The sequence below is a fragment of the Erinaceus europaeus genome, chromosome 1, assembly GCF_950295315.1.
Source record: "Erinaceus europaeus chromosome 1, mEriEur2.1, whole genome shotgun sequence".
Classification (NCBI taxonomy): domain Eukaryota; kingdom Metazoa; phylum Chordata; class Mammalia; order Eulipotyphla; family Erinaceidae; genus Erinaceus; species Erinaceus europaeus.
Window position 1 is genome coordinate 147208898 of NC_080162.1, and position 27559 is coordinate 147236456.

Sequence of the window (27559 nt, forward strand, 5' to 3'; positions counted from 1 at the left end):
TCAGGCTGTTTATTTGTGTTTTTCTTGTTTCCTAATGTGTGCTTGTATAGCTATGAACTTCCCTCTTAGGACTGCTTTAGCTGTGTCCCAAATATTTTGATAGCTTGTGTCTTCATTTTCATTGAACTCTCGAAACATTTTGATTTCTTCCTTGATTTCCTCTTTGACCCAGAAGTTGTTAAGAAGTGTACTGTTGAGCTTCCACATTTTGGCACTGTTACTAATCTTTTGTTGATTGTTAAGTGTTAGTTTAATTCCACTGTGGTCTGAGAAGATGCTTGCGATGATTTCAGTGCTCTTGAATTGGCTGATGCTGTCTTTGTGGCCTAACATATGGTCTGTCCTTGAGAATGACCCATGTGGATATGAGTAAAATGTGTATTCCAGTTTCTTGGGATGAATGACTCTGAAAATGTCCAATAGTTCTAGTTTATCTATCTCTTCATTTAGCTCCCTTATGTCTTTATTGATTTTCTGCCTGGATGATCTGTCAAGTTGAGAGAGTGGGGTGTTGAAGTCCCCTACTATGATTGTGTTACTGTTAATATATTGCTGTAGCTCTTTCAGTAGAAGTTTGATGTATTTAGATGGCTTCTCATTGGGTGCATAGATTTTAATAATTGTTAAGTCCTCTTGACTGACTGATCCTCTGAGCATTAAGTAGTGTCCATTCCTATCTTTTTTAATCTTATCTATTTTAAAGTCTATCCTGTCAGATATGAGAATAGCTGCTCCTGCCCTTTTTTGTGGGCCATTGGCTTGTATGATAGTTTTCCATCCTTTCACTTTAAGTCTGTGTTTGTCTTGTTGAGTTAGGTGGGTTTCCTGTAGACAGCATATTGTTGGGTTGTGTTTTCTGATCCATTTTCCTACTCTTTGTCTTTTAATCAGTGAATTCACGCCATTGGTATTTATTGATATCAAAGATTGAAGATATTTTAACGCCATTCTTGTAGAGTTTTAGAGTGTTTTGATATATGTCCTATTTGTGGTGGTCTGGTTGTTAATAGGAGACCTTTCAGAACTTCGTTCAGGGCAGGCTTGGTGATGGTTGATTCCTTCAACGGTTGCTTGTCTGAGAAGGTTTTGATGCCTCCATCTAGTCTGAATGACAGTCTAGCAGGGTATAGTATTCTTGGCTGAAAGCCTTTCTCATTGAGCACTCGATAGATATCTTGCCATTCTCTTCTGGCCTGTAGTGTTTGTATGGAGAAGTCTGCTGCTAATCTTATGGGTTTTCCTTTGTAGGTGACTCTTTGTTTTTCTCTTGCAGCCTTCAGGATCCTTTCTTTATCCTTATTCCTTTCCATTCTAAGTATGATATGTCTTGGTGTCTTTAGGTCTGGGTTAATTCTTTTTGGGACACTCTGCTTCTTGAATTTTTGTATCTTTTTTTTTTTTTTTTTCCTCCTCCAGGGTTATTGCTGGGCTCGGTGCCTGCACCATGAATCCACCGCTCCTGGAGGCCATTTTTTCCCCTTTTGTTGCCCTTGTTGTAGCTTCGTTGTGGTTATTATTATTGCCCTTGTTGACGCAATTCGTTGTTGGATAGGAGAGAGAGAAATGGAGAGAGGAGGGTAAGACAGAGAAGGGGAGAGAAAGATAGACACCTGCAGACCTGCTTCATCGCCTGTGAAGCAACTCCCCTGCAGGTGGGGAGCCGGGGGCTCGAGTCAGGATCCTTACTCCGGTCCCTGCGCTTTGCACCACATGCGCTTAACCCACTGCGCCACCGCCCGACCCCCGAATTTTTATATCTTTGATGTTGTCTAGACTACAGAAGTTTTCAGCTACTATGGCCTGGAAAATACTTTCTTCCTCTCCTTCTCTTTCTTCCTCTGGTATGCCAATAATGCGTATATTGTTTCTTTTGAAGTCATCCCATAGGACTCTGTTGTTGTTTTCAGCATCTCTTAATCTCTTTTTGAGATCTCTTACTTCTTTTTTAGTTGTCTCTAATTCATCCTCAATCTTGCTAATTCTGTCTTCAGCCTCATAGATTCTATTCTCTCTGCCCTCTACTGTTTTCTGGAGTTCATCTATTTTGTTGCCCTGCTCTGATACTGTTTTAGCTTGTTCAGCTAGTTGCATTCTTAGCTCAGCGATTTCAGCTTTCAGCTCTCTAATAACCATGAGATAATTAGTATTTTCTTCCATATTCTCATTTGTTGTTCCTGCATTTCTGATTACAATTTTTTCAAATTCTTTAATCACTCCTATTATTATTTCCTTAGCTAATGTTTGGATGTTGAACTCGTTATTTTGTGCTTCACCCTCTGGAGGACTTTTAGCTGGACTCTTGTCCTGGTTCGATTCTCCAATATTTTTTCTTGTTGTTTTAACCATTTTATATATTATGTTATGAGTTCCCTTTATCAGTACTTTTCAAATTATTGATCACTATTGCCTGGATTGACTTGTGTCTAAGTAAGTTAATTAAAGGGTTCACAGTGGTGGAAGTTAACAGTTATTTCAATCCCTGAGTTGGAGCTCTTAAAAGCTCTTTAAAAGCCTCTTTTTTTTTTTCCTTCCCTGTAGGCTATGGGAGCCTGAGAGCTTTTAAACTATCAATAGGCTTCTTAGCTTAATCACTGACTCCTGACCAAGAGATAAAGCAGGGTGTGGCAGAGATAATCCAGTGGTTATGCAAAGAGACTTTCACAGCCCCTCAGCTATGCCACCAAGGTATAGGTCTTCTGAGTTTCCTGGTTAGATCTCTGTCCCCCGGTGTCCCTTCCTGTCGCTGCTCCAGATTCTGAGGGTAGTAGTAATGGAGACTCAGAGTTGCACTTGGTGAGTCTCTGGGGAGTCCTCTCCTCCCTTAAGCTGTCCCCTTGTTGGTGGAGCAGACTGGAGGTGGTGTCTCAACTGATAAACTGCTGAACTGTTAGCAGTCACTTAATCTCTCCTTAGGCCCCTCTCTCCTCTCTGTCACCAGCCACACGTGTTTGTACTCACCGGTGATTTACTGGGTTCCTGTGGTCATTCTAGTCCTGTCTTGTTTTGGTCCCGGGTGGTCTCCTTTGGTATTCCTAGTTGATCCGGGAGAGGAGAGAAAGCGATCTGTTGCTCGTAGCTCCACCTCCGGAAGTCACCTGACATGTCTTTCACTCATGTTTCATCTTTAACCAACAGTCCATGTTTATGAGTACAAATAAACTATAATCACAACTCAGAAGAACAATTAAAAAATAGCATACTATTCCTTTTCAAGTACTTCTAAAAAAAAAAAAGGAGGAGGAAGCAATACTTCCAAACTCACTACATGAGACAACCATTACCCTTATATCAGATGACGGTATTATAAGAAAAGCAAATTACTGGCAAATATTCTTGATGAAAATTTTCAACAAAATATTAAACTGATTTCAACAGTCTCTTCAAGGACCATACAGTAATGTGAAGTGGAACTTATTCTAGGAATGTAAAGATGGTTCAATACTGTTAAATCAATCAATGTGATATCTATCAGGCCAACACGACAAAGGATAAAAACTATATGGTCGGGAGTGGGGTGGTAGCACAGCGGGTTAAGTGCTTGTGGCACAAAGTGCGAGGACCGGCAGAAGAATCCTGGTTTGAGCCCCTGGCTCCCCACCTGCAGGGGAGTCACTTCACAGGTGGTGAAGCAGGTCTGCAGGTGTCTATCTTTCTCTCCCACCCCCCCATCTTCCCCTCCTCTCTCCATTTCTCTCTGTCTTATCCAACAACAACGACATCAACAACAATAATAATCACAACAACAATAAAAACAAGGGCAACAAAAAGGAAATAAATATTTATTTAAAAAAAACTATATGATCATCTCAATAGATGCAGAAAAAGTATTCTGCAAAAACTGAAACAAAAGGAAATAAATAGTCGTGGTGAAAACTTTCAGCAAGTAGGGTATTAGAGGACAATTTCCTTGATATAATATAGGCCATGGGTGGGTAAAGACAATGTAGTATACACACTGGAATACATATATATATATATATATATATATATATATATATAGAAAGAAAGCTTCCCATTAGTGACTCTGATGCTCATTGCAGTAGGTTTAAGTGAGGGAAAAGCTGGAAATGGTGGCCATTCCAAGAGTTCACCAGTAAGAGAATACAGTGCTTCTTTCTCTCCCTCTCTCTCCCTTTCCCTCCTTCTCTTTCTTTTGTAGACAGAGGAGAGAAAGACAGAAAGTCAAAGAGACAGAGATAAACTGACCACAATACTGAAGTTTCTTTCCTTCAGTGCAGTGGGGGCTGCACTTAATTTTAGAGAGCACACACGGCAAGGCAAGCATACTATGCCACTGAGCTATTTCACTAGCCCCACCACTTAATTTTTGTCATAGGACTATTACCACTATCCAGAAACCACAGGATTTATCAACTTTTTTTTTGTCATCTAGGAAAAGGAGAATATATTTACTTAGTAGTTGATTTGTTTAAAAAAAGTCATTAGAAACAATGAATTAGAGGGCGTCGGGCTGTAGCACAGTGGGTTAAGCGCACATGGCGCGGAACTCAAGGACCAGCATAAGGATCCAGGTTTGAGTCCCTGCTCCCCCGTTGTTGTCTTGTTAACACAGTACATCACGTCCTAGCTACATGCCAGATACCTCTCCATAAAGCTGGAGGAACAGGGGGTGGAGGGTGGGGTGGCGGTAGCACAGTGGGTTAAGCGTACATGGAGCAAAGCCCAAGGACCAGCTTAAGGATCCCAATTGGAGCCCCTGGCTCCCCACCTGCAGGGGGGTTACTTCAAAAGTGGTGAAGGTCTGCAGGTGTCTGTCTTTCTCTTCCCCTCTGTCTTTCCCTCCTTTCTCCATTTCTGTCTTATCCAACAACAACATCAATAACAACAACAATAATCACTACAACAATGATAAAAACAAGGGCACCAAAAAAAGGAAAATAAATAAAATGTTTTAAAAAAAAGGAACAACGAATTAGAATAATGAATGTTACTTTTTTCTTTTCTTTTCCGACTCCAAGGTTATTGCTGGGGCTCCGTGCTGGCACTACGAATCCACTATGTCTGGAGGCCATATTTTTTTCCATTTTATTGGATGAGACAGAGAGAAATTGAGAGAGAAGGGAGAAACAGAGAATGAGAAAGATGGACACCTGCAAACCTGCTTCACCGCATGTGAAGCGATTGCCCCATAAGTGGGGAACCAGTGGCTCAAACCAGAATCCTTGCACCGGTCTTTGTGCCTCATACTATGTTGTGTTTAACCCGATGTGCCACTGCTTGGCCTGCCCCCCACCCCCAGATGTTACTCTTTTAAAGTAAAAAATCAAAATAGAAAAGACTCTAGTCTTTAGTAACATGAACCTAGAAGCAGGCCTTCAAACCTGCTTATTTGCAGACAGGCTGAGAAACAATGACCCACACGAAAGCTCTGAGCCTGCTATCCTGGGAGACTGTCACTGGATATGACTTGCTTGCACTTCACAGTAGAATCAAAATACTCTCCCCATTATGTGAAACTTAACTTCCTTTCAAACATGGATTCCCACAGGCAGGCAGTTGTGCACATTCAGTAGAGTGCACGTTAGCATGCGCAAAGACCCAGGTTATAGAGTCCCCCCATCCCAATCTGCAGGGGCCTCTGGTTCTCTCTCCCATTCTACCTCTTCCCCTCTCAATTTCTCTCTGGCTCTATTGCTGACAGCATGGAGAGAGCCTCCACTCACTGAGGGCCCACTGTGGAGAAAGGGTCCCAACCAGACTAACTGGCAGGACGATATCAAGATTGCCAAGATGTACTGTGTTGACAGAAGACAAAATACTGACACCTGCACCAGAGTTTGAGCGTGAACTCGTAACTGGAAAGAGTTAGAGAGATGCAGGGTTGTGTGGGTATGAGGTGATGGGGGCGGTGGTGGAGGGGACAGTAGTGTTTTGGGACTCTGTAAAGTGGAGGATTTTTGTGACCCACAAAGTGAGAAACACAAGTGTTACCTTATTTGATTTATAAATCCTAACAACACTATTCATTACTACTAACCTCTGCTGCTTATTTCTAATTTCAGGCAGCAGTTTTCAAACTGCTTGTGAAACTTGAGAAACTGTTCAAATGAAAGCAAACAGGTGAAGACACAAATGAGGGCAGAGAGAGGGTCTCTGTGCTCAGCTTTGGGATGGGGCAGTGATGGGGGGGAACAGGCAGAATCTTGAGAGTTCTAGACAGCAGAGACTGAAAGGTGGGGAAAGAGCTTTAGCAAAGACCTGAGGGAGTAGTGGGAAGGAATTCTGGAGAATTTAGGGGAAAGCAAAAGTCTAAAGCAGGAACACTGCAGGCTTGCTGGAGGAGGAGGAGGAAACCATGAGTGTTTAGGACAAATTAAGTGCAGGGGACAGAGACAGGGGACAACAGGAGATGAGGTCAGAGTGGGTTTGGATCATGAGTGGTCTTGTAGGAAAGTGTAAAGCCTCTGAGCGAGTCTTACTTTTAAGGAGGTCTCTGTAGCTTCTACAGAATAGGCTCTAGAAGGGCAAGGGCGGCAGCAGCATGTTAAGCTGTGGGAAAAATCCAGGGGACATGCAATGGTGGCTGGGACAACATGGAAGGAGTAAAGATCTTGGAAAGAGGCCAATTCTTTTACATACACACTGTAGTGTCAATAGGATTTGTGCACAGACAAACTAAATGAGTCTAGCAAGAGTTAGAGATGACTGCATAGTTTTTACCCTGGACTATGGGAAAAAGGGAAGCTAGCTGTTTACTAAGATGGGATAGACTATGGAAAGAATGAGTTTTGGAGAGGAAAACCCAGAGCTCAGTTTTGAGAAGTCTGTGAGACAGCTAAGCGAAGATGTCAGGTAGTTACTTTGGTATCAAGAGTATGAGATTCAGAGAAGAGGTCTTAGTTGGAGAGCTAATCTGGCAGTCACTGATGTGTGAAGTGTACAGATGTTACTAATGCCAAGGAAAAGACAGTGAACGCTGAAGAATAGAGGCTTGAGAACTAGAGGTCAAACACTCAATTCCTAGTACTACCTTAAACCAGAACTAAGCAGTCATTGCTTCCATCTCTCTCACTAAAATAAAATAGATTTAAAAAACTGCTTTTATTCTCCTATGCCTGAAAATGCTTTCATCTTGAAAATGTTACTATGCCTTACTCAGTGAGAACAGAGATCTATAAACTTGAGTTTTGGCAACAAAATTTGACATATACATGCTACACATACATACATACACACACACACATGCACACATGCACACACACATGAAATTCTGGATGGATAGAACCTCTCCAACAGGCAGAGAAATCTGTCTTTCTCTCCAACTGAGAGTAGTGTCTCTCTCCCCACCCTGTTCCATGCTGGACTGGAAAGCTTTAGGTAAATGCTGAAGTGCACTAATTACAGGTGCCTTGTACCAATGAAACTTTTTAAAAAAAATTTTAAAAAATATTTATTTATTCCCTTTTGTTGCCCGTTGTTTTATTGTTGTAGTTATTATTGTTGTTGTTGAGTAGGAGAGAGAGAAATGGAGAGAGGAGGGGAACCAGAGCAGGGGAGAGACCTGCAGACCTGTTCTGTTTCAACGCCTATGAAAGGACTCCCCTGCAGGTAGGGAGCTGGGGGCTCGAACCGTGATCCTTAAGCTGTTCCTTGTGCTTTGCGCCACCTGCGCTTAACCCGCTGCGCTACCGCCCGACTCCCACTAATGAAACTTCTATGTGGCTGATTAATAAGTATAATACTTTAGTGATTTATACCTTTCAAAATGAGTACATATACACATTCTGCCCCCTTTTTCTTATTTATTTACTTATTTATTTATTTATTTATTTAATTTTGCCTCCAGGGTTATCGCTGGTGCTCGGTGCCCAAACTAGGAATCCATTGCTCCTGGAGGACATCTTTTTTCCACTGTTGTGGTAGTTGCTGCTGTTGCTGTTGTTGGATAGGACAGAGAGAAACTGAGAGAGGAAGGGAAGATGGGGGGGGGAGAGACAGATACCTGCAGAACTGCCTCACTGCTTGCAAAGTGACCCCCCTGCAGGTGGGGAGCTAGGGGCTCAAACTGGGATCCTTAAGCTCCACACTATGTGCACTTAACCCAGTGTACTACCGCCCAGCCCCCACACTCCTCTTTTACTCTTACAACTTGTTTGTGAGTCAAAAACTTTTATTTATTTATTTATCTATTTATTTATTTTTGGACAGGAGCAGAGAGAGATTGAGAGGAAAGGGGAGATAAGGAAGGGGAGGAGGGAGGGAAGGAAGGAGAGGGAAGGAGAGAGAGAGAGAGATCGACTCACTTATAGCATTGCTTCATCCCTTGTGAAATTTTGCTCTGCAGGTGGGTACTATGGGCTGGAACCCAGATCCTTGCACATGGTAACATGTGTGCTCAACTGGGTGTGCCACCACCTGGCTCGAGACAAGAATTTTTATCACTTTGATTTCACAAATGAAATCAGAGCCCAAGTTGTAGATAAATCCATGGGTTAAAAAAAAAAAAGTTGGTTTCTTATTTCACATAAAATTAACTCAAAATGAATTTAGAGATCTAACTATAGAAATAAGCTCTTAGAAGAAACCAAAAGTGGGAGTCGGGCTGTAGCGCAGCGGGTTAAGCGCAGGTGGCGCAAAGCACAAGGACCGGCATAAGGATCCCAGTTCGAACCCCGGCTCCCCACCTGCAGGGGAGTCGCTTCACAGGTGGTGAAGCAGGTCTGCAGGTGTCTAGCTTTCTCTCCTCCTCTCTGTCTTCCCCTCCTCTCTCCATTTCTCTCTGTCATATCCAACAACAATGACATCAATAATAACTACAACAACAAAACAAGGGCAACAAAAGGGAATAAATAAATAAAAAAATTTTTTTTTAAAAAAAAGAAGAAACCAAAAGTGAACTGAGATGACCTTGGATTCTTTTTTTTTTTAATTATTTATTTTCCCTTTTGTTGCCCTTGTTGTTTTGTTGTTATAGTTATTATTATTGTTGTTGGATAGGACAGAGAGAAATGGAGAGAGGATGGGGAAGACAGAGAGGGGGAGACAAGATAGACACCTGCAGACCTGCTTCACCACCTGTGAAGCATCTCTCCTGGAGGTGGGGAGCTGGGGACTCAAACTGGCATCCTTATGCCAGTCCTTGCGCTTTGCCACCAAGTGTGCTTAACCTACTGTGCTACCACCTGACCCCCGACCTTGGATTCTTAATGATACCAAAAATGTAAGCAACAAAAAGTAAAATCAGGCAAACTGTACTCTACAAAAATTAAAAGCTTTTTGTGCAAAGGTCACTCAAGAAAGTGGAAAAGAACAGCCTAGAGTATGGGAGAAAATACTGCAAATCATGTATCTGACAGGAATCTACTAGCAAGAATAAGGAACTCTTACAACTCATCAAAAAGGACAAACAGTCCAGCTGAAAAAGGTGCAAAGCACCTATAAAGATATACAAATGGGCAACAAGAACATGGAAAGAGGCATATTATTAGCGTGGAAATGCAAATAAAACCAGTCCCCATCCACTAGGATGGCTCTAACCTCCCAGACTAGGAAATAACAAATACTGGCAAGAGTGTAGACAAACTGGACCTCTTGATCACTGTTCAAGTAAAAATGTAAAATGATGCAGCTGCAGTGGAAAAGTTTGATGGTTCCTCAGAAAGTTAAAACTTAAGGACTAGCAATTCCATCACTATGTTTATGCACCAAAGAATTGAAAACAGGCATTCAAGCAAACACTTGTACACAAAAGCTCTTAGTAGCATTATTTAAAATAGTGAAAGTTGTCGACAACTTAGTGTGCTCCAGCTGATGAAAGGATGGATAACATGTAGTATATCCGCACAACAGAATTATTATTCAGCCAAAGACAGGAATAAATCATAACCTTGTATTTTAATATTAAAATGGAATAAATAATACTCATGAAAAATGCTACAGGCCCAGGAGTTGGTGTAGTGGGTAAAGTGTTTGACATCTAAACATGAGGTGCTGAGTTAGACCCCTGGCAACACATGTGCCAGAGTGATGTCACCCACCCCAGACTTTGTTGTCTACCCTCTCCCCCACTACCTGTCACTTGTGGAAAAAAAAAATCTTTAAAAAAAAAAACATGCCACATGATTGAACCTTGTAAACACTATGCTAGACAAAAGCCAGACACAAAAGGTCACATATTATGGGATTCCACTTACACAAAATATGAGGAGCACACAATTCCACTAGAGACAGAAAGCAGATTGGTGGCTTCCAGTGTATGGAACAGTAGTGACTGCTTAATGTGTCACTGAATTTTATACTTTATTATGGCTAATTTTAAGTCCTGTGAATTGGGTGTCCTGTGAATTGGGTGTTTGGATAGTGAGCAGCTTTGCTATGTGTGTGATCTAGCCTGGGCCTCACTGCACTAGAGGAAGCTTCAGTGCTGTGCTGTCTTTCACTCTCTTAAAAACAAACAAACAAAAAAATCCAGACAGATCATAGCTAACATGTGAAGGCTTTGTACCCATGAACTGACTCACTGCCCAACCACTGTCTTTCCTACAAACCTGACAATGAACTTCTCACTCCATACACCACCATCCAGGTATAGTACCTAACTACACTTGTGTGATGAAATTCTTTTTTTAAAAAAATTTATTTATTCCCTTTTGTTGCTGTTATTGTTTTATTGTTGTAGTTATTATTGTTGTCGCTGTTGTTGGATAGGACAGAGAGAAATGGAGAGAGGAGGGGAAGACAGAGGGGGGAGAGAAAGACAGACACCTGCAGACCTGCTTCATGGCTTGTGAAGTGACTCCCCTGCAGGTGGGGAGCCAGGGGCTCGAACCAGGATCCTCATGCTGGTCCCTGCGTTTTGTGCCACATGCGCTTAACCCGCTGTACTACCATCCACGTGATGAAATTCTTACAGTTGTTCAACCACATATTAAGTTTATAAACAAAAGCGTGTTTCATATCATAGTCATTCTTTACATAGAAGTTAACTGCTGTGCTCTGTGAGAGATGTCACAGTGGATAAAGTGTTGAATTTGCAAGCAGGAAGTCCCAAGTTCAATCCCTGGCAACACATGTACCAGAGTGATGTCTGGTTCTTTCTCTCCTCCTATGTTTCTCATCAATAAATAAATAGAATATTAGAAAAAAAAGAAGTTAACTGCTATCCATCTAAATGAAGAACCAAAGTCAGCTATAAAGGCCAACTACTCACAAGATGACACTTAATGCTTTTGACTAATCAACATACACCTTTAACCAATCAATACCATTCTTCAACAATAATTCTGGTCTTTTCTTAATTAAAAATTAATTAATTATTACCAGAGTATTGCTCAGTACTGCCATATGGTGGTGCTGGGGATTGAAGCTGGGGTGTCAGATTCTCAGGCACTAAAGTCTTTTTTGCATAACTATTATGATGTCTTCCCCACCTGCTTGCCCCTCCCCCCCTTTCTTAACCAGAGCACTGCTCAGCTCTGGCTTATGTTGTGTGGGGATTGAACCTGGGACATTAAAGCCTCAAGCATAAGAGTCTCTTTGCATAACCATTATGCTATCTACTGCCACCCCCCCTTTTTTCTGATCTGCTGGTAAAGCAGTAACTCTTATAAACACAAACAGCAAAACTGACCTTAATTTAAGCTTTATTGTGCCAAGTCGAGGTTGCCAGTGAGGCAGAGATGAGCAGAAAGACTAGTAGTGGTTATCACATGACAATCCACTCTACAATCACTCCTTCCCAAGTCTTTAAGTTAGCAGAATTCACACAACTTTTTGAAAGCCAGTTTGCTCAGTACTCCTGAATTCAGTGGGAGCCTATTCCTCCAACTTATATATCTGTATATACTCTTTAGTTACCATCAATAATAAAGATTTCAAAGTATGAGAAATGATATGTATATGTAACTACAGAAACCAAGCTACAACATCAAGTGGAAAACATACAGCTGCATGAAGTACCCCTGGGAATCTGACAACTAGATACATATTCCCTGACAAGGTCAAGTATTCCATTCTCAACATTTCCAGACCAACAATCTGGTCTTTGTTTAATTCCATGGATGATGTCAGGGTTACTGGAACCCAGATCAGTGCTGGCCTTTGGGCGTGGTGTGGTTCTCCAGATAAGAGACTTATGGTCAAGAAAGCAACATCTAAAACTCAAGGGTCCTAGAAAAATATCTCCTCAGTGACCAGCACCACAGTCTTCAAAGCAAATATAACTAAGAGTTTTCGGAAATGAGGGGGAGGGCAGAGTAGGAACCACAGAACTATCTCTCTTTAAAATCAGAAGAGGAGCCAGTGAAACAGCTCACTTGGATAGTGCACTGCTTTGCCATGTGCACCACCCAAGTTGGAACTCAGTCCCTACTACATTGAAGGAAGCTTCAGAGCTGTGGTCTCTTTCACTCTCTATTTAAAGACAAACAAAAAACAGCTAGGAGTGACATTTGGTACTCACCACAGACTGTGCACCCACCACAGAGACATATAATATACCTGGTCATTCTGTCATCAATCCCTTTTATGGGCAAACTTCTCAAAAGATTTTCAACATTCCCCATTTGCTTACTTTCTACTCATGTTAATCTGACTTCTGTCTCTTCTAACTTAAAATACTTCTTGTGAAGGTCAAGGGCTTTATTTTACTAAGTCAAACAAATCATTATTGGTCCATCTCTTTCTTTGATGATGCCTCTTTTTCAAGTACTCTCTTCAACCTTCTTAAAGATTTATTTATATTTTTTTAAATTTTTATTGACAAAAAGGAAACACTGACAAAAAACATAGGATAAGAGGGGTACAACTCCACACAGTTCCCACCATCAGAACTCCATATCCCATTTCCTCCCCTGATAGCTTCCCTGTACTTTATCCCTCTGGGAGTATGGACCCAGGGCCATTATAGGGTGCAGAAGGTGGAAGGTCTGGCTTCTATAATTGCTTCCCCACTGAACATGGGCATTGACAGGTCGATCCATACTCTCAGCCTGTCTCTTTCCCTAGTGAGGCAGGGCTCTGGGAAAGCCAGACTACAAGACATACTGGTGGGGTCATCTGCCCAGGGAAGTCCAGTTGGCTTCATGTTAACATCTGGAACCTGGTGGCTAAAAAAAAAGAGTTAACATATAAAGTCAAACAAATTGTTGACTAATCATGAACTTAAAGGTTGGAATAGTTCATATGAATAGTTGGGAGGGGGTGGAATCTCCATTTTGTAGATAGTTAGTAGGCCTATTTTAGGTATATTCCAAAGAGCCCATGACTCTACTAGTTTTTTTTCTTTTTTCCTGAGCCTGACATCTGATATGCAGGTGGATCCAAGTTATTGTCTAGGGAGATGATGTTATGGCTAGAAAAAGGACCAGAAAGCTGGATCAGGGAAGAGAGTAGCTCCCAAAATGGGAAAGGTATATAAATATTGTTGACTATAAACCCCATTGATTTGATGTGATCTGGGACCCATATTCAGCTTAGGAGCTTATGTGATCTCTGCATCCCTGTAAATCTGAGCTCACATTCTGAGGTCATGAGTAGGAACGTTCCAAGCTGCCCCAATTTCAGGACCCATCTTCCTTAAGTGGAACATAAGAGTATGTTGTCCAGCTTCCCTTCAGAGGATGGAACATTCTCTACTGTTGTTGATCCACATTGAAGGCAAGGCCCTATATGGGCTCACAAAGGGGTCTATTGTGTTGTTCCTGATAGAGATGATCAGTAACAATGGAGCAAGGGATTTATTTGAAATCTAGGCCCATCTTGTCTGTTGGGAATCTCAGGACTCCCCAACTAGGGCCCCAGCTGATGGTGTGAGCTGATAGTGACTAAAGAGTCATTGTTAAAGTATGCCTGTCTCTTGCCCTTATTCAGCTTTTGCAGTGCTTATTTGAAAAGGTTAGGTTTGGAGTGAGTGAGGGAAGTATAATAGGAAGTGAGGAGGGTATCTAAGTCTAAGGAGAAAGATTTATTTTTATATATATTGATGACAGGTGGGGAGAGACCAGAGCATCATGCTGGCATATACAGTGCCCAAGACTGAATTCAGGACCTTATTTATGCCTGCAAGTTCAACACTTCAACCAAAGTACAACTTCTTGAGCTGCATCTTCATTTTTCAAGATACATTTTCAACTGCGCCTTCAACTAAAGCAAGCACCTAAGAATTAGCTATCGTTCAACTCAGTCATGGCAATCCTTTACATGACCCATTTAGTATAGCACATCTGCTATTCATGTACATAATTCTATGAAGTAATGAACAGGTAGTGTACAGGTAACATAGAACATTCATTTCTCATCTAATTGAATATGCCTTCCAGTGTACTGGTTTAAGTCTGCACATCCTAACTACATGCAAGGGGCCTTTCCACTTCACCTTTGATGCAGGACCTGAGCCCCGTTCTTAATCTCCTTCTACGGTTCTCAGGTACTCAACTCCCACTGTCCAGTGGAATCACCTGAGGACCTCTAAAAAGTAGGCTGCAATTCAGACCAAGTAAGCAGAATGAAATTGGGGGAGAAGGAGGACTCCAAAACCAGTAGTTTTTATCTACCGTGCAGTCAAGATGGAAATTGTTATTCTATACTTTCTTCCTAGAGCAAGAATCAACATACTGGGTCAGAGAAGCAAATCAGGGTGTGATAATTTTTTTTTACATTTTTTATTAGCTTTATTTATTGGATAGAGACAGCCAGAAATCGAGAGGGAGGGGGTGATAGAGAGGGAGAGAGACAGAGAGACACCTGCAGCACAGCTTTACCACTTGCAACGCTTTCCCCCTGCAGGTGGGGGGACCGGGGGCTCGAACCCAGGTGGTTATGCACTGTAACATGTGTGCTCAGTCAGGTGCACCACCACCCACACCGGCTAGGAATAATTTTGAGGGAGCTTTTTTTTTTTTTTTTTGTTAAGTAGAAAGCAGCTGGGATCAGCAATGACTTAGCTCCAATCGTTGCCACATGAGAAAGCCAACTCAGTAGTGCTACAACTCACTTTTTTTAAAAGGCCCAAATCTGGGTTTTCATGGGAAATCTTCAGATTTTAACTTATGGTAACTAACTCTAAACAACAAAAACTACTCTGGGAAAAACAAAACACATCTGTTAGCCAGACTCAACATGGGCTGCTGCTCTGCCTTAGGTACCTGCAGCCATATCCTTCAGTATATCCCTAGATTTTTATGTCCTCAGTCAAGTCCTCTTTTCTGGGCTCATCGAATGATCAAATGCTTATGTGACATTTCCACTCGATGGTCTTATCAGTCCCAAACATATATGGTTTAAACCCATCTTAGTGGCACATGTTACAATGCACAAGAACCTGGGTTCCAGCCCCAGTCCCCACCTGCAGGATGAAAATTTGGCAACTGGTGAAGCAAGTCTGCGGGTGTCTATCTCCCTCTCTTTCACCCCTTTCCCTTTCAATTTCTGGCAGTCTCTATCCAATAAATAATTAAAAAACAAAACTGTTTATCCTTCAAGTGCTATCTCTGTGTCTCAGGTTAACAATCCATAATCTACTTAGTTGGACAAGCCAGAAGCTTAGCAGTTGTCCTAGGCATTCTCCCGCCTTATATACCATATCAATCACCAAATCCTGTCAACTATGGCTCTTTATATATGACTCCGGTATCCACCTGTATTCCCCGGTCTCAGATACCTGATCTTTTCTCCCCTACTTTTCCACAGTGCATTAGTAGGCTCAGCCTATCTACTGGCTGGAACAACAGATGCTAATTTTCTCAGTTTTCTGTGAACTAAGAGTTTTTTCCAGAGCAAGTCCAGCAGGGTGAGTTTCTGCTGAGAATTCTCTTGCTGGTCTGCTGTGTACTCACTTAGCCTACCCTCTCTGCTATGCTGCTAAGGTCAATCCTACCTGAATCTGGTCCCACACTTATTTAACCTTAGTCACCTCCTAAAGTACTCTTATCTCAGAACACAGTAACATTCTGGCCAGGGTTTCAAAACATAAAATTTGGGGGAACAGAACTCGTTTCATAGCATATGGTAACCTTAACTAGGGCTGGTTCTCTTCCAAGTTGTTTTCTTCCAACAGTTCTCTCCAACTGTGATTTTTTTTCCCCCTCTAGGGTTATTGCTGGGGTTCTGTGCCTGTACTTAGGAATGCACTGCTCCTAGAGGCCATTTTTCCCATTTCGTTATTGTGGATGTTGCTGTTATTATATAGGACAGAGAGAAATTGAGAGAGGAGGGGAAGACAGAGAAGGGTAGAGAAAGACACCTGCAGACCTGCTCCACTGCTTTTCAAGTGACTGCCCTGCAGGTGGGGAGCCAGGGGTGTGAACCGGGATCCTTGTGCTGGTCCTTGTGCTTCTCGCCATGTGCGCTTAACCCAGCATACCACTGCTGGCCCTCAACTGTGATCTTTTTACACACATAAATATTTATAAATATGTATGTGTCCACAGTTCACTCAAAGATTCTACTTCTAAGAATTTATCCTATAGATATATTTATTTACACATGTTTGAACTGACAATCTAATAAATAACTCTCCAATAGAAGAGTGGTCAAGTAATCTATGTTGTAGTCATAAAACAGAATACTACATACGCTATACAAGTATTTATTCATAGCATGCTGAAATGGAAATATTTTCAAGCCATTGAGAGAACAAAGCAAGGGACAGAAAGTGTGTGCAATATGTTACCATATGGATGAATAACAAGAGAAAGAACATGCAATCTGCTTGAAAGCAATGTCTCAGACGGTATACACTAGTAGCAATGATTATCTCCTGGGATGGTGTGGGGAACGTGGCAACTAGGGGAAGGAGTAAGGCTCATGGCAGGCATCCTTACACAGTGAATACGGTCCAGGCATGACTGTTGTCTTCAGTTGTTCCCGTGATTTGGATTAGATGAGCTGGACAGAGAAGCACTGTTCCTAATAGCAGATGCCTACTTTCCCAGCTTCACTGTGTATCCTTCAGAGCCTATCACTATCCAGACTCTAGCAACACTGGCCTTCTGAGTGTGCATAAAAGGTCTCATACCTTTTGCAGGACTATTGTTCCTTGAAGCACCACCTAGGAACTCCTGTTGATTCTTCACAGTTCACCTCATCTTAAAGCTTACTTCCCTAGTTTCCAAACAGACCAGAAATCCTATTGTATATACTTTGACTTTTCTCACAAATGTAATGAGATTATTATATAATTATATGTGTGACTGTCACTCTTAGGACTTTTGTGTTCTGGAATGCAGGGATCATATCTGTTGTTTTTGCAATTGTATTTCCTTTTTTTTTTTTTTTTAAGTTTTCATTTCTGATTTTTTTTTTCCTCCAGGGTTATTGCTTGGCTCAGTGCCTGCACCATGAATCCACCGCTCATGGTGGCCATTTTTTCCCCCTTTTGTTGCCCTTGTTGTTGTAGCCTCATTGTGGTTATTATTATTGCCATTATTGATGTTATTCGTTGTTGGATAGGATGGAGAGAGGAGGGAAAGACAGAGAGGGTAAGAGAAAGATAGACACCTGCAGACCTGCTTCACCACCTGTGAAGCGACTCCCCTGCAGGTGGGGAGCCGGGGGCTCAAACCGGGATCCTTACGCTGGTCCTTGCGCTTTGCACCACATGCGCTTAACCCACTGCGCCACCACCCGACCCCCTGATTTTTTTTTTTTAAATAGCATTCTTTTTACTGCACATTTGGTTAAAAAATCTTTTTTTTTTTTTTTTTTTCCAGAGCACTGCTTAGTTCTGGTTTATAGTAGTGTCTGGGATTGAGTTTAGGGCCTTTTGCATCTCAAGCAGAAAAGTCTATCTACATAGCCATTATGCTAGCTCCCCTGTCCAATGTTTTACTGGGGGGGGGTATAGATATTTTGAATAACCATCTAAGTATTTATTTACATATGTCAACAATAACAAAGAAACCCAAAGTGTCAAAATAAATAAGGATAAAGAGTTCAATGTTGGTAGGGGGGCAGGTGGTGGCACAGATGGTTAAGTCCTCACATTACAATACACAAGGACCTGGGTTCAAGCTCCTGGTCCCTACCTGAAGGGGAAAAGCTTTGCGAGTGATGAAGCAGGGCTGTAGCTGTCTCTGTCTCCCTTTCTACCTCCCCCTACCTTCTCAAATTCTGGCTATCTCTATCCAATAAATAAAAACAACAAAAAAGAAAAACATAAGAGAGTTCAACATTAGGTCAAGCTATATATTCCTGAAATTCTTACATATGCTACACTTTTTATTTACTTATTAATATTTACTGCTACCAGGATTGTTATTGGTGCTCAGAGGCCATTTTCCCCATTTCTCTTTCCTTTTGATAAAGGGTGAGAGAACAGAAATAGGGGGAGAAAGAGACAGAAAGGAGAGACAACTGCAGCCCCGCTCCATCACTCATGAAGTACTGCCCTTTCTCCCTTTGCAGGTATGGACTGGAGACTCAAACCCCAGTCCTTGGTGATCTGGCCCATCATTTATTTATTAATGACAGAGTAATGGGGAGAGAGACAGAGATAGACACATACCCAGAGCATCAAACACAGGACTCCACACCTGAGAGTTTGACATTATCACCTCTGCCACTGTATTTCCAAATCTTAACTAGTCTCTAGCTGACAATGTAAGTCCTCCTTCAGATAACAGTCAGATGAATGAATGACTCTCCTGCCTTCAAGACTCTAGTAGTAAGAAAAAGAAAAAAAAGACTCCAGTAGTAGGAAATGGACATAGAAGCAGATGAGGCCAAAGCAGCAACCCTTTTAAAACAGGGGTTCTCCACTGGGGCGAGACTTTGGTTCTTCCCCAGGGGATGTGTGGCAAAGTCTGGAGGCAGTTTTGATAGTCACAGCTGTGTGGTTGTGTGGCGGACTCTGACAAACTAGTGTGTATAGAGGAGTAACTGTACTATTATCTACTAAGCAGAAGTCAGAAATGTTGTCCCATACATAGAACAATTGTTTACAACCAAGAATTATCTGGTCTAAATGTCCACAGTACCATGGAAGTAAATGTCTATACAGAGAATAGTAATGTCATATAGGAACTCTATTACATTGTTAATGGGGGTGAAAGCTGATACAGTCATTATGTGGTACAGTATAGAGAATCCTTAAATACAAATGGAAATACCTTATGATCCAGCAGTTCCACTCCTAGGCATTTACCCAAAAGATGTAACACTGATCTGAAGGGATAAATGCACCCCCATGTTCATAGTAGCATTATTCACAAATAGCCAAAATTTGGAAACAACTAAAATGCCCTTTGACAGATGACTGGATAAAAAATGTTATTGAACCTAACAATGGAGTATGTTACTAAGCAATAAAAAAGATGTCATTTGGGATAAAAATGGATGGAATTGGAAACGATTGTGCTTAGTAAAGTAAGTAAGGAGATAAAGGACAACTACAGAACGGTTTCACTTATATGCAGAATACAGACAACTGAACACACAAATGCGGAGGGAAAAAAAAGTCAACGTATATCTAAGACTGTGGGAGAACTATGGTGCTTATCTAAGGGGATAGGGGCTGGGACACATACTATTGGTAACAGGAACAGTAAAAAACTATACTCCTAATAGAGAAAAAAAAGAAAGACAGACACAGAAAACTGAGAACTATTACACATGTACCAACAATTGTATTTTCAATCATTAAACGCCCCCATTGGGGTGGCGGGGGTGGGGTGGGGGGGAGAGACAGAGGACCTACGGGGGTTATATTGTTATACGGAAAACTGGGAAATGTTATGCAGGTACAATTTACTGTTGAATATAAAGCATTAATTCTCCAATAAAGAAATTAAAAAAAAAATGTCAGTAGGTAGTTTCTTTCCAAATAATAATAATAATTAAAAAAAATTTTTTTTAAGTTCAAAATAAGAAGAAAAAAAAAACCCAGGGGCTGGGCTGGGCAGTGGTGCATTTAGTTGAGCACAGACATTACCATGCATAAGGACATGGGTTTGAGCCTCTGCTCCCTCCCTCCGCAGGGGGGACACTTAACAAGTGGTGAAGCAGGGTCTGTAGAAGTCTCTCTTTCGAAGCAGACTGGGAGTATGGACCGACCAGTCAACGCCCATGTTCAGCGGGGAAACAATTACAGAAGCCAGACCTTCTACCTTCTGCAACCCACAATGACCCTGGGTCCATGCTCCCAAAGAGATGGAGAATGGGAAAGCTATCAGGGGAGGGGGTGGGATATGGAGGTTGAGTGGTGGGAATTGTGTGGAGTTGTACCCCTCCTACCCTATGGTTTTGTTAATTAATCCTTTCTTAAATAATAAAAAAAAGAAGTCTCTCTCTCACTAACTCCCCCCCCCTCAATTTCTATCTGTCCTATCAAATAAAAATAGAAAAACAAAACAACCACCCCACCACAGAGAATAGTAATGTCCAACTCAGCAATCAGTTCTACTCCAAGCAATGGGAGCAGGGTGTCAAGAATAGCTTCAGAAAGAAAGATAAACCTTGGCAACAGCTTGAAAGGTGGCATGAGTCATCCTAGTGGGAGTGAGGAGCTTCTAAAGAGTTTAAAAGCAAAGTGGAGGTTTGAATAGGTGTCCCCTTCAAGTATCCCACACTCCCCAAACTATTCATCACCTTTCTTCCCTACTCAATGAAACAAAGCTTCCATTCCTGCAGGGCAGCTGGTTTCAGCCAACCTTCATGGTCAAATTAATGCAGAGGAAGATAAATGAGACAGACCTCTTGCACTCCGAGGAACATGAAGATGCCATGTAAAAATATGCAAGGAATTATAGATTCAGATAAATCTTTACCTGCCCTGTGTTCAGGCTGTTAGTGGATAAAGCAGTCAGCTGGGATCTGACAAAGACTTCCACAAAGCTTGCATTTAAGAGACTGAAAAATCACTATTTCCCCAAACTTCTCCACCAAGTGTCTCAGGCTCTAAGTTCTTCTGCGAGGAGGGGCCATTTGGATGCCACACGTGTTGAGAAAAGGCAATCGTTTAGAAGTGGTCTGCTGGTTTTAAAAAGGCTCTCGTGAAAAGTTAGGAAGACTCCTGAAGGCAATGGAATTAAGATCCGCCTCGAGTGGTCTCTCCGAGAGAGGAGACTGAGTTTCCTCGGGAGGGCAGGCGGGCGCACAAGCTGTGTGACCTAGTATGGCAATTCTTGGGGTCCCAGCACTGGGTGCTGTTTACAAGAAACTGAGGTCCGAGATGAATGAAGAGCAAAGGGAACTGCCTGGCACCACGGGTGATGATGATGATGATGGTGGTGGTGGTGGGAATGTCTCCTACATAAAACGGCTCACAGAATGACACACATGCTCTCAGATGTGGAAGGCGCCACGAACCATTCATTTTATTTCTCTCTCTCTCTGCTTACGTGTTATGAATTTTTATCTTGCATCTTCCGATCGATTCCTGCACAGAAAATAGCTCCTCCAGTGCAAACAGCAAAGCATCTGACCGCCCAGACCAGGTACAAGGTCCTGACGCTTCCCCTGGAGCCCAGGCTTGGGGACAAAGTGGCCACTACCGAGGCAGGATGCCTGGCCGGCGGGTGTCCCTCGGAAGGCCGCCAAGGAGGCAGCCCCGAAGGAGGGTTCCGGGGTGCAGCGGGCGGGGCCGGGGTGCGCTGCTGCGCTCACCTGTGTCGCAGGTGCGGCCGCCCCAGGTGTCCCCGGGGTGCTCTGCCTGGAGCTGGGGACCCCGCCCCCCGCCCCCCGGGGTCGGGGACGGAAAATGCAGCCGGGCGCCTTCGCTGTGTCGTCCGCTGGCGGTGTCCCCGCCCCGCCCGGCCGCCCGCAAGCACCGGGGGCCGCGAGGCGAGGAGCCAGGAGCCCGCCCCGCTCCGGATCGGCCCCGGCCGCCAGGCCCCGCCGTCCACCGCGACCTCCCGGCTCGGCCCGGCCGTGCCCGCCTCCAGCCCCGCCCTCCCGACCGCCTGCCTCGCCTCAGCGCTCCGGCCGGGCCGGGGGCGCGCGGGCTCCCAGGCTTGAGGCCCCGCGCCTACCTCGGCGCCCTCGGCTCCTCCGGCGGCTCCGGTGTCAGCTCGCGGGCAGCTACAGCCCCCTGCCTTGCCGGCGGCGCCGGGTCTGGGGCGGCGAGCGCTGCGCGGGAGGAGCAGAGGCCCGCGCGCCCCGCCCAGTCTCCCGGCGGCGCCCTCCGCCTGCTGCCGCCTGCCCGCCAGGCCCCGCCCCACGCCGGATAAGCCCCGCCCACCACCATAGGCCCCGCCCCGCCGTCAGACCGCCTGCTCCAGCCTGTCCCCAATCTCGGCCTCAGGCTCCTCCGGGCCCCGCCTGGCCCGCCCCTCCCAATGGGCCCCGCCCTCTAGCGTACAGTTCCAACTCGTATTCATCCCAGACCGCCAGTCCCCCGCCCCCAGCTCATCTGCTCAGTCAAGCCCCATCCCTCTCGCAGATCCCGAGCTCCAGCCCCCGCCCACCTCGCTTGCCGGGTCCTGGAAGAGGGGCTTGCAGGGGGATTGGCAGGGGGCTCGCGCCAGCGGCCATCAACCTCCCCCACCCCCGACCCCTGACAGTCTCCATTCCCGCGGCTCCGAGAGAAAGCGCCTCACTCGGAGTTAGGTGAATGCGAGTGCAAATCTCGAAGCCTGTGATTTTAATGGTCACTTTTTATTTTGCCCTCCTAGAAAAGGCAGCTTGTTGTGTTGAGGTCAAAGAGGACTGAGCACTAGGGTAACCCCCTCCACTCCCAGCCCTTGACTGGAACTCTCTGGCCTGCACCTGCGCCCAGTCTCCATGCAGAGCTTTGAGCCCAAGGTGTGATTCGGGAAAGCAGATTTATTGATTTTTGACTGGGTGTTGATAGGACACACACCCTGCAAGGCAGACACAACCTGTCTGTGCACAGCTTCTGAGTGGACTGTCAACACCGTATACCTTTAGATTCATTCTCCACATTTAACAAAGTGTAAAATGTTATGGATTAAAAGAAAATCTCCTCCACCCTCAGCTGGGTAAAGGCTTTCCGAAATTGCCTCATTAGCCCAAAGACTCAACTGTCCAGAATCCTTTGCTTGCCAAGAACATAGGTTTGTAAAATGGACATTTCCCCAGAACTGGAGTGCATTTGCAAAACTCTTAATTACAAAAAAAAAGAAAGGAAGGAAGCAAGAAAAGACAAACCACTATGCATATAAATAATAGTAAGTAAGTGACCCAAAAGACTGAACTACCACGTGTAAAGAGCACCTAGGAATGGGGGTGGGAAGTATGTAAAGACAAAAATAGCCAAGGATTAGATGTCCTGTGGGGGAGGGCACCTGGGCTGCTCTCACTCTATGCCACTAGCCCAGGACCAGTCACGTAATAGTAATAGGTACTTTGTGTTGTGCATTTGTTGTCTCTATAGTGCAAAGAAAGAAAAAATAAATAAAATTACTCCAAAACAGGTTTTGTTTGGTTAACAATTTCGTTCAAAGTCAATCCTTTCAATAGTTAAAAAAGAAGTGCTTTGTGAGATGCTTTAGAAAGAGTCCGTGGTTGTACTTTAATCTTTTGATTGCCTTTCAGTTAAGAAAAAGTCCACTCGCATGCATGTTGGAATCTTAACCACAGACATAGATAAAGCAGTCCTGTGAGAAAGGCAGGCTGGGACAGAAGACTTTGTAAAGGTCATGGTGTAACAGCATACCTGTAAGTAAGGGAAGGACAGTTTGAACTATAAAACAATTCCAAGACTGCTGGCCCTGCCAAGCCCAGTTGTACTCCCATTTTGTCTTAACACTTTTATTACCTGAGGTTTATTATTTATTTGTTTTAGTATCAAGGCTCCTTATGCTCCTGTGCCATATATTTACTTCCAATTTGACTTGCCTTTACCTTGCTGGAAATTTGATTTTGTGACAGAGTCAGTCTGTGTCTTGATCTTTCTACTGAAGCTAGAGAGTTGCCATTTACCGTCCTTTATTTAGCACCCTGGCTCTGTTTAAGTTGCTGAGATGATAAAGGGTAGAAAATGAGTAAGACACTCCCTTATTCTGTCAAGGAGTTTATGACCAAATTAGAGAAAAAATTGGAAATGAATAAGTGTCTAGTTTATTTGAATGTGTGTGTGTGGGGGGGAGGGTGATGGAGGATCAGTGCTGAACACAGTAGATTTTGTTAGGCATAGGGAAAAAATAAAGCAAATATTTTTCAGAGACCATTTGAAATTAAAAAATTAGTATTTATTTATTTTACAAGACAGAGCAAATTGAAAGGTTTCAGGGAGATACAGTGGAGAGAAAAAGAAACAGTTGCAACACTGCTTCACTGATTGTGAAGCCCTGCTCCTCCTGCAGGGGACCAGGGCTTTGAACCTGGGTCCCTCACACATGGTAATGTGTGCATTCAATTGGATGTACCACTCCCTGGCCTCTGATGTGTCTTAATTATAGAAAACACTCAAATATTGCAAGAGTGGAGAGAATACTGTAACACATTATCACTTAGTCTTCATTCAGTTTTAGCAATCATTATCTCAGGTGCAATTCATCCTGTGTCTTTACCTGGTCTTTCTGTCCCTAGATTGTAGTGAAAATTATACTATTTTGGTTGTGCTTGCACAACTCCACCATTTCTGGTGGTCATATTTCCTTTCATTCATATCTTTTGCTTCACCTCTTGTGCAGGTGGAGACTGGGGTCTTAAACTTAGGTAACTGAGCATGGTAAAATGTGTACACTGTTGGGTGAGCCACCACCTAGTTCCATTGTCCATTTTTTTGATAGAGGGTGACAGAGAAAAATGGGAAGGGAGGAGACACCACAGCACCAAGGTTTCCCCCTTGTAGGCCCTCTCATGGTGACCCAGGGCTCAAGCCTGGTTCTTTGTGCATGGTAACCTGTGCACTCTAGCAGGTGGACCACCTGTTGGTCCCTCATAGACCAAATTCTATGCCATAACAGAAAGCTCAATACATTTAAAAGAATTCAAGTCATCCAAAGTGTGCTTTTGTTCACAAGTGCCCATCGACAGATAACTGGCTAAAGAAGTTATGAAATATATCCTCCATGGAATACTACTCTGAAAAAAACGAAAAGAAAAGAAAAAGATGATATTGTGTCCTTTGGGACAAATGGATGGAACTGGAGATGATTATGCTTAACAAAATAAATAAAGAGACAAAATACAACTACTGGATGGTTTCACTCATATGTAAAATCTAGAGAAATGATGAACTTAGAGATAAAACAACAACAAAATAGAAGCAAACAAACTATCTCTAAGACTTTGTAAGAACTATGGTGGTTTCTGTTGAGATGGACAATTTTGTAACTTACTATTAATCACAAATAAAACTAAAAAACATAATTTCCATAAAAGAGTGGAATGTTTTTAATGGTTAAGATTAAGTCTGTGAAAGATGACTAGCAGGCTCTGAAACCCAATTCTATCTGTGGTAACTCAAAATTAACCTATAGACATGATAAAATTCTCCAAACATTTATCATTAATTAACATGATTAAAATTTTAGATATTTCAAGCTATAACTACTAATGTGACATATTTGATTCTCCAAAACACTCCAATCATTCAACAAACAAGTTTAACCATCCAGGAGCAGGTGGTGTCACACCTGGTTGAGCATACAAATTATAGTACACAAGGACCCAGGTTCAAACTCCTGACCCCACATGTGGTGGAGAAGCCTCACTAGTAGTGAAGCAGATCTTCAAGTATCTCTCTTTCTCTCTCTAAGTCCCTTTCCCCTCTTAATTTCTCTGTCTCTTCCAAAATAAATACAATTTAAAAAATTAGAAAGTCTTATGGACCAATAAATTGTTTGCAAATCTAGTAACTCAAAAGTTACAGATATAGTACCTCAGAGTCTTTGAAAAATATGAATAAGAACAGAAAGGGAAATTCAAAGCAGGAGTTGACTGAATTTGGAGTAGGGCACTAAAGATAAAACCCTGGGTGGAGGGTGAGGGTGAATGTTCAGCTTCATGGGGGTGGGGGCTGGAGGGGGATGGGACACACTCTTTTGGTGGTGGGAATGGTGTTTATGTACACTCCTATCAATTTTCAGTTACATATAAAAATATGAATCGTTAACAAATATAATCCATTCAACCATTACACTTAATCATGTCTGAACCCCTAGTTTACCATCAATTAGATTATTTTGAACATTTCAGATGAAAAGCACAAGTCTAAACCCAACACTGCAAGCACCCCATTTGTCAAACAAAATACACCCAGGTTGCCAATAGGAATGAAAAACGAGTTATCCTCTAGTCCAACACATAAAATGTTAGACCTGGGGGTCAGGCAGTGGCACATCTGGTTAAGCGCCCATATCACCATGCAGAAGGACCTGGTTTGGAGCCCCAGCTCCTCTGCAGGGTGGATGCTGCATGAAAGGTGAAGCAGGCCTTTAAGAGTCTATCATTTATTTATTTAGCCTCCAGGGTTATTGTTGGGACTCAGTGCCTGCACTAAGAATCCACTGCTCCTAGGGGCCATTTTATTGGAGAGAGATTGAGAGGGAAGGGAGAGGAGGAGAGAAAGATAGCAGCCCTGCCTCACTGCTTTCCAAGGGACCCTCACCTCCCCCCAGCCCTGCAGGTGAGGAGCTGGGGCGGGGGGGGGTGGGGGTGGAGGGGGGCTCCAACCAGGATCTTTAAGCTGGTCCTGGTGTGCTTAACCCAGTGCGCCACTGCTTAATACCTCCCCCTGTGTCTATCTTTATCTCTCCCTCTCTATCTCCCCTTCCCTCTCTCAATTTCTTGCTGTCTTGTCAAATAAAAATAAAAAGAGAAAAAAAAAAAAGGAAAAAAAACTCCTGCTGGGAGCGGTGAATTGGTGAATTCATAGTGCAGGCACTGAACGCCAGTGATAACCCTGGTGTCAAAAAAAGAAAGAAAGAAAGGAAGAAAGAAAGAAAGAAAGAAAGAGAAAAGAAAAAAAAGAAAAGTGTTAGACTTTAGGTTTGAGTAACTTCTTTCTTATTTGGCATTGCATAAGTTGGACTAACAGGAAAAAAAAATCAGAGGGCTGGCAGTAGTGCAGTGGATTAAGTGCACATGGGGTGAAGTGCAAGGACTGGCATAAAGATCCCAGTTCCAGCCCCCGGCTCCCACTTGCAAGGGGGTTGCTTCATGGGTGGTGAAGCAGGTCTGCAGGTGGCTATCTTTCACTCCCTGTCTCTGTCTTCCCCTCCTCTACTTCTCTCTGTACTATCCATCATCAGCAAAGATGGCTCACAGCTAATTGTCTTCTCCTCCTTATGATCCTGAAACTTGTCATGTGGGAAGAGTGTTTTTGCTTTGGACATTCTGAGTGGGGCAGCTCCTTTGGAATGTGTGAAACTTCACATTGTTTTCTAGTTCCAACTTCTAACTGATCCTAAAAGGAAAAATAGAGCTGCCTATTGAGATACTACTAATAAAACTGAAGGCCAAAGATTGTGCTATGGTAAAATGACAGTTCAAGGATATAAGCAGTATATTGGCAGTGCAGTGGAGCTAGACAATAAAGACAATTGTTTTATTAAAATGGGGATAGCTCTTTAGCTTCAGCAACATTCTTCTTTTTCTAGTCCTAATGCTTAGAAACAGGCAGTACAGTGGCACTCTCAGTGGAGAGAACATAATGTGTTGACTGCTTTTGTTTGCATGGCAGCTTTTACAGTGC

General features: G+C 43.1%; 1 protein-coding gene across 5 annotated transcripts in view; it reads right to left on the minus strand.

Moving 5' to 3' along the window:
* The window catches only part of PPP2R3A (protein phosphatase 2 regulatory subunit B''alpha), a 182191-nt gene extending 160101 nt beyond the window's left edge, over positions 1-22090 (minus strand). For 4 of the 5 annotated variants that reach the window (XM_060196892.1, XM_060196895.1, XM_060196893.1 and 1 more), the window contains exon 1: positions 21927-22090. The gene's annotated coding sequence lies outside the window, so the exon portion shown is untranslated. Of the gene's footprint in view, positions 1-21561; positions 21832-21926 lie in introns of those variants that run through there. The other variant, XM_007521794.3, reaches the window with a different exon arrangement.
* Positions 22091-27559: the final 5469 nt, after the last annotated feature.